This window comes from Botryllus schlosseri, chromosome 6, assembly GCF_051294905.1.
Source record: "Botryllus schlosseri isolate E-star chromosome 6, Bs_hap1, whole genome shotgun sequence".
Classification (NCBI taxonomy): Eukaryota; Metazoa; Chordata; class Ascidiacea; order Stolidobranchia; family Styelidae; genus Botryllus; species Botryllus schlosseri.
Window position 1 is genome coordinate 13,996,956 of NC_137241.1, and position 13,056 is coordinate 14,010,011.

Genomic DNA, 13,056 nt, shown 5'->3' on the forward strand with positions numbered 1-13,056 from the left:
GTATCTACCACTTGATAGAACAAATTCAGCAACAGCGGGCGATAAGGCTGGGTTAGACAACACGTGAAACAAAGTGAAATGAAGATTGAGCCTAGTACACTCGTCGCGCAGAAATCTGCGATAAAATTGATATTCCGGACATACAATAACAAAATGGTACACCGTTTCAGGTACGTGACAACGTTCACAAAGGGGGGACGGAACACAACCGATTTTAAATAGATGACTCTTCAGCTTGCAGTGTCCAGTGCGGAGCCGGAACATGATGGAGTCGAATAGACGATTGGAGAGCATCGGCGCAGGCGCGAGGATTGATTCTTGGAACTGACGGTAGTGCGACCCGGTGTCCGAAGAACGGTATTGTTCTTGCCAGAGGTCAACACACAGGGATCTGATTAAGGCCTTGGCTTCAGGTAGCGAAACTGTCGCTGCATCGGTTGGAGGAGGGCATAACGATGCCGTCCTAGCAAGTTCATCGGCTTGAGTATTACCCGAGATCCCACTGTGTCCTGGGATCCAAGCCAAAGTTACATGGAGGCGCTGATTGGTGATCTGAAGTAAGGATTCGAAAATATTTAGTAAAATAGCGTTGGTGCTGCACGGTAGCTGTGTTCGCGATACATTTGAAATAGATTTGAGGGCACCGAGACAATCTGACAGAATGATATACCGAGAGTGCGATGAGCCATGTTCTGTAATCCACTTCAAGGCATGAAGAATGGCGCTCAATTCGGCGGAATAACTGGAATAAGCACTCGGTAACGCTTTGGATAATTGAACGGAGTGGGCGGGAATGAACAGGCCGTAGCCAACACCGTTCTCGGTCTTGGATCCGTCAGTGTACATCGTTAGGAAACCTGAGTATTTTTCAAAAATGAAATCCAGGCTATTAGATAGGATAACTGGTGGCGTGGAGCACTTCGATATAGTCTCGCAGAGTTCGAGATCGACGTTTGGACACGGCGCGGTCCATGGGGCGGGAAGAGAGGTTGGCTTGGTATGCAGTTTAACTGCTCGCAGTGAGGGTATCTGTGTGATTATATTAAATGTTCTGAAGTTGGGGTTTGTTAGATGATAAATCTCGTGCCAAGTTCCTTCTATGAGCTGTTCATGGTACGGAATCATCGATGGCACCGTTTGCAATTTACAACGGAGGTTGAGACATAGCTGGATATGACGAAGACTGAGCGGCATCTCATTACAAGCAGCTTGTAGCGCGCATATAGGTGAGCTTCGCATCGCCCCACAGCAGAGACGTAGTGCACGGTTCTGGATTGTTTGGACTTTCGCAAGGTGACACTTCGGGGCAAAGAAGTATGCTACCATCCCATACTCTATGACAGGACGTATCAATGCTCTATATAGCATCAAGAGGGATCTTTTACCAGCGCCCCATGCCGTCCCTAATTTTATCAGTTCAATACACCACAAATTTGCGATACAATGAAAAGACAGGAAGATGTCGAAGCGACAAGGAGTAGTCTATGGAATCTGACACCCACCTTGGCCTAGGCGATGTAAAGAGGAGGCATGCACACTGAATGAAAGTAAAGAAGATAGTATAGAAGAAGAATGCGACAAGAAATAGGGCGGCATGTCATGGGAAGCGAGATCGATAGGTCAGTCGTGGTCCGGTAATTTTGAGGATGGACTGTATTTATTTAGTAGTAATTGCTTGTATTTCGACTTGAATGTGGACATGCTCGTCGACTGTCGGATGGCCGGCGGGATACTGTTCCACACATCAGGTCCGGCATATTTGATGGAGCGATGATCTTTTCGGTCGATCATATGATATTTGGACGACATGGACGCGCGTGTGTTGTACTTGTGCGCTTTTGATTCGGAGGTAAAGAAGTCATTGAAATATTCGGGGCAACGACCGCAGTGAAACTGATACATAAACTTGGCGATTTCTAGTTTCCGCATATCTTCTATGTTTAGGACGCCGAATCTCTTCAGCAGCAACTTATTGGATGGGCAGCCAGGCCCCTTTGGGGCCCTAGCTATGATTCGGAGCACTTTATGCTGTAGTTTCTGCAGTTGCTTGAGTGCAGTTTTACTGGCAGCCCCCCAACAGAGGATGCCATAATGTAACTTCGATTGGATTAAGGATTTAAAGAGTATCAGAAGAACCCATGCTGGCATGAAGCGCCCAAGGCTGTAGAACAGGCCGCACTTCGGTGATAATTTAGTTTCTAGGGACTGAATATGACTCTTCCAGGACATGTTCGAGTCCAGTAAAACTCCGAGATATTTGGCATTATCTGTGTTGGAAACGGGCTGACCAGCGATATTAACGGTTAGGTTATTTTTTGAATTAACTGTCAGCAATTGCGATTTGGAGGCGTTCATGCAAAGGTTGTTCTGGGCCGTCCACTCATGGACTTTGGGCATTTGGTCACCAGTCAGGGCATCTAGCTCTGCCGTCGAAGATGCGGAAGAGATGAGGTGAGTATCATCAGCGAACAGTGTGGTGTTCAATGAGGAGGTTTCAAAAATGTCGTTGACATATAAGGTGAAAAGGACCGGTCCAAGTACTGAGCCCTGGGGCACACCACAGGTCACCGGGTGAGGAGAGGACAGGTGTCTGAGATCGCAACCATTTGTTGGCGTCCAGTGAGGTAACTTTTCATGAGCTCAAGTTGTGGGCCCTGAAGTCCGTAACGCGCCAATTTCGAGATGAGAATTTTATGATCTACGCAGTCAAACGCTTTTTTTAGGTCGAGAAAAATGCTACATCCCACATTTCGCTTCTCTGAGATATCATAGTACTGTTCGGCCACTGTTAGGAGGGCATGAGCGGTTTGGTGTTTGTTTCGGAAGCCAAATTGTTGAGGGGAAATGACAGACATTTTGGCGAGGAATGAGGACAGGAGAGGAGCAACTTTTCGAATACAATCCCGATGCATGGGAGAACGGATATCGGACGGTAGTTGGTGACATTAGTTCTATCACCGGCTTTGTGTACAGGGACTACTCTGGCTTTTTTAGATAGCTTGGGTAGACTCCATTTTCTATCATGAAGTTGAAAAAATGGGCCATATATTGACCGATATGCAGGCTTATCATTTTTAAAAACCATGATGGGATTTGGTCATAGCCGTCGGCCTTGTGCGATTTCAGTTTGTGGATGGCTACTTCTACTTCGTATTTGGTCGTAGGTTCAAGCACAATTGACTGGGATATCGATCTCACCTCTGACCTGGCCGACACAGGTTTTGTAATAGAAGAAGCAATATTTGGGCCTACGTTACAAAAATATTCATTGAAGTGATTCCCGATGGCCGCCGGGTCTGAAAGTTTGTTTCCGGTATCCGAATTCACAATTTCCGAAACAGACTTATGGCCTTTTTTCCGATGTAGGAGAGGGTCAAGTCCTGACCATGTTTTTCGAGTGTCCTTTATGTGTCTGTTGAAAAATCTCTCATTGTACTTTGCTTTTGCCTTGGAAATGAGATGCACGGTGCGATTCCTGAAACGTCGAAATCTTTCTCGTTCATGTTCTGGGCAGTTCTTGGTGTCTATTCGGTTATGCCACCGGTTACGTTTACGGATAAGTTGAATCAGCTTTGTGGTCATCCACGGATTTCGCTTCAATTTTCTTTGACTTCTCGAAAGGCGCTGTAGAGGTGCAAATTGTTCCAGCAGTGATTTGATAGCAGACATAAACTCTACAAATTTTTCGTCAAAGTTGTTTACCGAGATGTGGGGGATGGCTGATGTTTTAAATTGATTGAATGCGGCATCATCGAGCGCTTCTTCGTCCACTAACTCTCGTCGTCTGCAGAGGTGATATGTTTCGGGGGGTGTCCTTTGTTGTTCTTGTGATAGAAAACCAATATGGTTGTGGTCACTGATTTTTGCCGAAATGACAAATGGAATGATTTCCATGTCGCGCGAGTTGGTATATGTGTGTTCGATCAAAGTCCTTGACTTTTGGGTTATGCGTGTAGGCTCGGTGATCATTTGGTAAAGACCGGCGGATTTGGCGGCATTGGAGTATGCGTTGCCTTTGTGTTTTACCTTCGAGTCACGAGTCATTTCGAGTCATTGCACATTTTGACTCGAGTCAAGTCCATTCAATCGATTTTCGAAGGTGACTCGAGTCAAGTCAAGCCACTCGATTTTTCGAGGTGACTCGAGTCAAGTCAAGTCAAGTCAAGTTGCCTTTCCGAAGTATGAGGCATGATTACGTCATTGGATTTTGCTAGCTGCCTGAAATACAGATTGAGTGGTCATTGATTCTGAACCAATGAACGAATATAGAGTTAAATATACACCCAAGAAGGCGCTGTATCGTTCACATATACGTAGAACTGGTAAACTACGTAAGTAATTGCATAGCCTCAGTTTACCAGCCAAAACAGAGAATAGAGAAACGAATTTTTAAGATGCAATACATCACCCATTTACAAATTGATATGATACAATTCGAGCCTGCGCCAATGGTTGATGCCAATATAAACTATATTCGAATTCAATTTCAATAAAGCAAGAGGTTTGGTTATAAGGTAAGAACAGAAAACAGAAATATACATTTTGCTATTACATTACTTTACTATACTAGTTTACGACATCGTAAGCTATAAGCTTCGATCACTTCGTTTGCGGACAATTTATTTGTGAAAGAACAGTGGAGGCGCAGTGAAACGCACGATCATTGAATGATTATAGTCGCTCTCAGGGGTTACACGAGCGTTTCGCGAGCAATCCGACCATATGCAAGATACAGTGATTTTTATCGACACCGATCCCTTGATGACTTGAAATTGATTCGTGAATTTTGCTCCGAGTCACGAGTCAATCCACAATTTTGATACGCCGAGTCAAGTCAAGTCAAGTCATTTTAGCAAAGTGACTCGAGTCAAGTCAAGTCATACGAAAAAGGTGACTCGAGTCTGACTCGAGTCAAGTAATGACTCGAGTCATCCCAACACTGGACAGAGGTGGTCAAAGTCAAGAAAGCTACTCATGTTGAAGTAGAAGTAGTGACGAAAAAATATACCCCAGTACGAGCAGAAGTACTTCTTCCATAAACAACCTAAAACTACTTGAAGTAGAAGTAGAATTGACTGACTTTGAAAGTACTCAAGTAAGTAAGTAGTTGTGAAAACGATCTTAATTCGTTCACATGGATTGTAAAAAGGTGCAAATTGAGCTATGCGATACGTGACGAGCTTTATTCATATTGATGCATATGCAGTGGCCAGGAAATGACTTGATGGATGGTCAGTGGACACCCACTGGATGATATCAGGAGTCGACACTCTCGGTGCGACCGGATGGCGGTAGGATGAATGTGGGCCACATGACAGCGTATCCAACGGATATCCGCTTGCCATCATGTGTTTGCTGGGATACCAGCAGGTATCCAATTTTAGATAGCATAAGCAATAAGCTTTCGTCCACATCATGTGAAGAAAATGATAGTATTGATATGGAAATGCGATGCTAATCCTCTGTTTTCTCGAACAGCACGTTTTAGAAAATAGCAACGGTATTGCGCCATCCCCCATATTATAAGGCCCGTAGTTTATAGTCTGAGAGCAATACGGAGAAGTTGTATAGGATACGGTGTAAACACTTTGCGCGATTAAAAGCAGAACACGTATTCCATGTTTTTAGTCCAGTAAGTTTCAAAGGTGGTATGTTAACACAGCTCTAAAACTAACAAAAAAGTCAGAGTCCACTTTTCCAGATCAGGAAACGCCATGGACATGTTAGATTACGATATGACGATAAGTAAATATTACGATATTACGATAAGTAAATGCTAGATTGTGAAACATCAGTTTCAAACGTTATGATGAGCCATATATACTGTGATGAATTATTTCATACGGGTGAAGGGCGACAATGTGAAACCATACTGGTCACTCCGTATCCACTGTGCGCGAAGCGCGACGAAAATTCTGGGCTTTACTAAACTTTTATAAAAATGTTGCTACTCCGTAAAAAGGGCCCTGAAATTCCTCGGGCTATCTTCCTGATTGGAAGATTGAACTACTTCATGGCCTACTAATTATTTCCTTGTTAAAACGATACTCCATCATCTTAACACAATAAATCCTAGTCAGAATCCACTGTGATTTTGACTTGCGCGCTACTTACCATCTGCGTAGGTATAACCGTGACATTTACACTTTTTCAGAACTGGCCTCTTAATTTTCAGGTCAATAGGCAGACTGTAAGGCCGTGTTTTTAGTAGGCCATGACTACCTACTTGACAAACTGAAAATAGCGAAAAGTAATTAAGTAGATCACAAAATATTACGAAGTAGAAGTAGGAGTAGCGAAAATCAGATCTACTTCAGTAAGTACCAGAAGTAGAGGAAACTTACTTGAGTACTTCAAAAAAGTAGAAGTACTTCGTTACTGACCACCTCTGTATTTAGACAAGCAATTTTAAATGATCTGTTCTGGTTCCGAAAGATTATTACCCTGGCAGTTACTTCCTCGCAAGTTGAACACGAAATAAGGCATCTTTTTCCTGTCATTTTTTTAGTTTTCAGTTTATTATTAACATTTTTTCCGATAGGTACACCACAAGATTGAGATATGTAGGCTACAATGAGAAGATAGGCAGGTATCGAAACGACTTGGAGTAGTCTTTGAAATATTACTATTTCTTCCATTTTTTACCGCTTCGGCATTTTACCCCTCCTGCTTACACCAGCGGTCGGCAGCCTTTTCGAACGGATGGCTGGATGAGAACAATCTGGGAAAAGACGAAGCTGGCTGACAGCGCGCCGAACATAGCAAATTAATTTACTATGTTTCGTTTAGTGATCATGCAATAGCCTACGCAACAGCACATACATCAGCGTGTTGTAGGTTACTGTCACGGTTTCATTGTAATATTCAAAAGAAGAACGACGCAACAATAGGGTCACCATACGTCATGAAGGGTATTTGTCCTCTTTTTTCAGTAATTGAAAGTGTCCTCGAAAGGCGCCTAAATGACCTCTTTTTCAGGAATTTGTCCTCTTTTTCTAGAAAAAGTATTATATAAAATTCGATCAAAAACTCGATCGACCGCCACGCAGCGAACGTAAGTGTCACATCAAAATCGGCAAAAGGGGGTCGAGCCAAAGTGAGGACCTTTTTTCCGGTGCTGGAGCTTTTAGACTTTTTGAAAAGTTTCCTCTCGGATCGCAAAATATTGTAGCCCTACACGCAACAAACGTAAAATTTAAATCTTGTAGCGACAAGTTCTAAATTCAGAAATCGACTCTCGTCTCCATATGTATTGTACTTTCTCGCCTAAAACTCCAACATGATAAGATGGTTTCAAGCTATAGGACCTAGGGTTACCATATTTTGGAATCGGGAAAGGAGGACACTTTTTCAAAATTTTCAGACTTAGAATTGTGGGGTAAAATTTGTGGTTGGGTTGATTAAAGAAAAAAAGGCGTCACTTTCGTTCGAACCGCGAATTTTCCATTTCTTAGCTCTAAAAGCTGTAAAGGAGGATGAATTACCCAAAAGGAGGACATTTAGGCGACATCGGAGGACGTTTTCAAAAGCCTGAAAAGGAGGACCAATCCCCCTAAGGAGGACGTATGGTGGTAACTAGGGATGGTGTGAATGTGAGGTTCACGTTCGCGTTCTGTGTGTGTACCTCATAAATTTAGATGTTCACGTTCACAAGGGAACCTTATTGGTAGGTTCTGCACCGTGAACATTTTCATATATTACAATTTTCACTTCATTAATTATAACATCTCTGGTTAAAATTTATTGCATTATTGACTACGTGACACGCTATGCCTGGCGCTGGCAGCAAAAAAAACAACACTAAAGGACCATGCACCTTGACAATCTCAAAAATTTTACTAGCTTTGTTACAAAAGTTTGCTCAAATATCCATCTTTCCGTTTGTGAGTATTTAGCAGAGGTGGTCAAAGTAGTCAAGAAAGCTACTCAAGTAGAAGTAGAAGTAGCGTCGAAAAAATATACTCAAGTACAAGTAGAAGTACTTCTTCCACAAGCAACCTAAAACTACTTGAAGTAGAAGTAGAATTCACCGACTTTAAATCTACTCAAGTAAGTAAGTAGTTGTGAAAACGATCGTAATTTGTTCGCGTGGGTTGTCAAAAGGTGCAAATCAGGGCCGGCCAACCCGTGGCCGGCGGGCCACATGTGGCCCGCGAGATAATTTCCGAAATTTCTAATATCAAAAATGGATTGCTCAGATTGTGAAATTGCAAGGCCAACCAAAAATTTGATTAGTTTGGCCGCAACACTTGAGATGTGATGACTAGAATATCAGTTCCGACGCATTGACAGATCCATCAGCCAGTCACATATTGGTATATCTTCGTACACTACAATAAAGCAGAATAATTTGCGATAGATTTATCAAAAGTAAAAATTTTCTGCAAGCTTAGCGCAACATGTTGTCACTCGATTCCTTGTTTCTAATATTGTTGCCCTTTTTGTGAAAATGCAAGAACGCCTGATGTATCAGATTGAGTCCAACTATATTCGCGATTACGAGACAAAGTGTCGTTCAACCTGCGTTTGCGCTCGCAGTAAGATCGTTGACTATGGAACCTAGGGACGGAAAGATTGACGCATGTTGGTCGCAGCTTTCGATACCGATATGTCCATGCACCGAATAGCCAATTTCTCGCAAACTTAGCCCGGCTATATACGACAGGCTTGCAATATAGTCAAGTGACAATATTATTGACCTATGAACTTCAAAAAATTTTCGCGCTTCGCGCTGTAAGTGGCCCGCGCAATATTTCGTCAATCGAATGTTGCCCTTTGGCTGAAAAGGTTGGCCGGCCCTGGTGCAAATTGAGCTATGCCAGAAGGTGACGAGCTGAAATCATATTGATGCATATCCCGAGGTATTCAATTTTCGACAGCATAAGCATTCGTCCGCATAATGGGATGAAAATGATGATATTGATATGGAAATGCGATACTAATCCTATGTTTAATCGAACAGCAAGTTTTGGAAAATATGGTATGGCGCACTCCCCCATGTTACAAGGCCCGTAGTTTAGTCGAAGAGCAATACGGAGAAGTTGTATAGGATACGGAGTAAACACTTTGCGCGATTAGAAAACGTGAATGAAAAATATGGTGGATCGTAAAAATGCCATATTGTGTAGCTTTATTTCCGGAAATAAAAGGTATTAGCCTACTACACTTGCTTTATACTGATATCAATTATAACTCAAATATATATGATACTGGGAATTGAAAGTGAAATTTAAAAACTAATTATAAAAGCGGGAAATGTATTTCATATGTCTTTAGTCCAGAAAGTTTCAAAGGTGGTATGCTAAAACATCTCTAAAACTAACAAAAGTCAGATTCCACTTTTCCAGATTAGGATACGTCATGGACTGCTAGATTACGATATGATAGGGAAATGTTAGATTGCTAAACATCGGTTTCAAACGTTATGATGAGCCATATATATATATACTGTGATGAAATGTTTCATATGGGTAAAGGGCGACAATGTGGTGTGAACGGAACCACGCCAACCCGCTACCTACATTATATTCACCGAAACTTTCGTGAAATCATACTGGTTACTCGGTATCCACTGAGCGCGGAGCGCGACGAAAATTCTGAGCTTTACTCAACTTTTATGAAAATTAAATGTTGATACTCCTTGAAAACAGCCCCGAAATTCCTCAGGCTATCTTCCTGATTAGAGGATTAAACTACTTCTACTTGACAAACTGAAAATAGCGAAAGTAAGTAAGTAAAATCACAAAAAATTACGAAGTAGAAGTAGAAGTAGCGAAAATCAGATATACTTGAGTAAGTACCAGAAGTAGAGGAAAACTACTTGAGTACTTCGAAAAAGTAGAAGTACTTCGTTACTGACCACCTCTGGTATTTAGTGACTCTCTGCTGTGAGCTTGACCCGCAATCACACGACATCAGAGTGAAATACACCACAGTCGGCGAATGATGCTCATTCAACCAATCAATTAAATTGATATCGTTGTGTGATGTAAAAAATCTACCAGGCGTACGGGGACAATATGTTGACTTCTTGTTTGTTGTGTCATAAAAACCAAATCCGTGCGATTGGGGTGTTGGCTACTGCTGTATAACTTGTTAATGGGGTAATATCGGCATCTAGTATAGAAACCCGTTTTACACTCTTATCAATATCAACGTAGCAATACTCAGACGCCGACTACATTGTCCGTTCTGGCCTAGTCCGTTAAGGCGTAAGCGTGTATTCCCTTGCAAGTAGTCGACGGAAGATAGCGATTTTATGGGATTATTATATCATTTGATTACCACAGTTTATACATTTGGCTACGTTAAAAACGTCAATAAGTACTTCAGCATTGTGGCAATATGTGGCCCGAGTCGTCGATAGGTATCGTGTACGCACGTATACACGTAGGCCCTACACTATAACCTACATTTAAATATAGGCCATCACTTCACAGAAATGTAGGGCTGGAAATAGCAAAATAACGTCACGTGACGTCATGAGGTTCACGTTCGCGTTCACACAGAACCTTTCAGAGATTCACACCATCCCTAGTGGTAACCCTATTTTAACTAAAACATCTGTTCAACTCAATTGGTGCCATGACGTCGTTAGGCAGCCTGTCTTAGCAAATAACACACTATGGTATAGCTAGGTTCTTCGGCTGTAGTTGTTCGCCGCACTTCATCACGAAGAACACTATATTCTAGGCGACATCCCTACTCGTAATTTGGGCAAATAGGCTACTTTTCATTAGCCTACGTATAAGAAGCAAAATTAACCATCTCCACGCGTCATTACTCATTGGCGCAATAACATTAACCGCCAAGGAAACTTGTACTATAGCGACTATTGGTACTCAAATCGCTGAGAGTCTTCACGCTGAGCCGATTCAGGGTGACTTGGATTTTCGTTTTTAATATAATAGTGTCCTTGCATTGTGAAACGCAGAGGAATGCGATGCGCCTCATGAACATTGAACAAACACCAAGTTGTAATCGTGTGCGTCTCACGAACGAAGATTTTCCTGGTATAGCCTACGTTTGGGCGATTTATGATATTTTCTTTACTTTACCATACCGTAGGCTTACCATACGTCCTCTTTGAAGAGGATTTGTCCTCTTTTTTGACTTTTTTGAAAGTGTCCTCGGAGGACTCCCTTTTGTCCTCTTTTTTGAGATTTTGTCCTCTTTTTTGAAAATTTAGGTCAGATTTAGAGCAAATTGCGAGTGATATGCCGCAAATTAGCACAGAAGTGAAGCTACGGCGGGTAGTGTGAAGAGAATAACGGTATTTTGAGCTCTGAGCGGAGATGACCTTTTTTTTCGGTCAACCGATCACAAAGTGGGAAAAATTTACCGGTTTTTGAGAATTCTACTCCGGTGCAAATTTCTGAAAAAGTGTCCTCTTTTTAGATTTCCAAAATATGGTAAGTCTACCATACCGACCATCTTGATGTAAGTTCAAGAAATAATAATAGGCCTATGCGACAAATTAAATAATAAAAGCCGCGGAAGTGTGCCCAAAATTTTCGAAGACACCCCTCCATAATCTTTACCGGTTAATCTGACCGCGTAGGCTGAGAATGGATAAATATTTGACACTGCAGTAATATGTGAAACTACCAATATTATCTACGAAATTCATTCGAGGGGTTGGAAAATTTTCGCGCTCCGCGCGACTAGAAACCGACTCTCAATACCTTTTCTTGACATTTATACTCGCGATTATGGTACATAGTAAGCTTGCGGGTCGTTCCGCTTCTACAACTAGTAGTTAACATCTCAAGAATTCAGTGATGGCACAGAGTGCCACAAGGGCTTTCTGCCTCGCGGAGTTCCTGTTAGCCAATTTAACATGAGTATGATGGGCCATCACGACTCTACGCTGGAATGCGACCCCTGGATTAGGCTCATTATTGAATCAGTGTAATATGTGGTCAGGGATGTACGAGCTTTGAGTAAAAGTTAAATGGGCGTACCCTGACGAAAAAGGTTGAAGAGCACTGATCTACAGTTATCAAGTATTTTGCGACAGCAGATCACATGTTTACCATTCACATTATTTATTTTCCTTCATAAGCGAGTGGCATAGCGTTTTTGTTTTCATCAAATAGATGTCACCCGGGTTATGGGGTGACTCTGAGTCGCAATTTGAGATATGAACAGAGACCTGTCAGTGATCGATTTTCTGACGTATGCAATCGATTTGATTAATCAAAAGTTGGATCATTGTCCTGGTTCTGGCAAAACTGCCAAAATATGGAAAATAAATTCCATACCATAGTCGGAAATTTCCATATCACATACCGAACTTTTGTTCCATGCCACACCCGTATCCGGACAATACCGAGAATGCTATTACCGAGAATGCTATTACCGAGAACGACAATACCGAGAATGGACATTACCGAGAATGGACAATACCGAGAATGGACAATACCGAGAATGGACATTACCGAGAATGGACAATACCGAGAATGGACATCACCGAGAATGGACAATTCCGAGAATACTGTTACCGAGAATGACTATTACCGAGAATGGCTATTACCGAGATTACTATTACCGAGAATGTCTATTACCGATAATACTATTACCGAGAAAGCTATTACCGAGAATGTCTATTACCGAGAATGCTATTACCGAGAATGGCTATTACCGAGAATGGCTATTACCGAGAAAGCTATTACCTAGAATGTCTATTACCGATAATACCATTACCGAGAATGACCATTACCGAGAATGGACATTACCGAGAATGCTATTACCGAGAATGACCATTACCGAGAATGGACATTACCGAGAATGCTATTACCGAGAATGACCATTACCGAGAATGGACACTACCGACAATACACTTTGGCGCACTAATGCTCGGCGACCTCATGTCCCAGAGACCACCCGAGGGTGTCGACGCGATAAGCGATCTCCCCATTTGCTGTACAGACTAACCGAACCGATCGGGCTCGGAATAGTCGTTTGAAAAATCGCAATTTTCGACTTTTACACCCGTTTTTACGAAACCTTCGAAATTTCCATCATTGTTTTACGTATGTTAAAAAAATGAGTGAT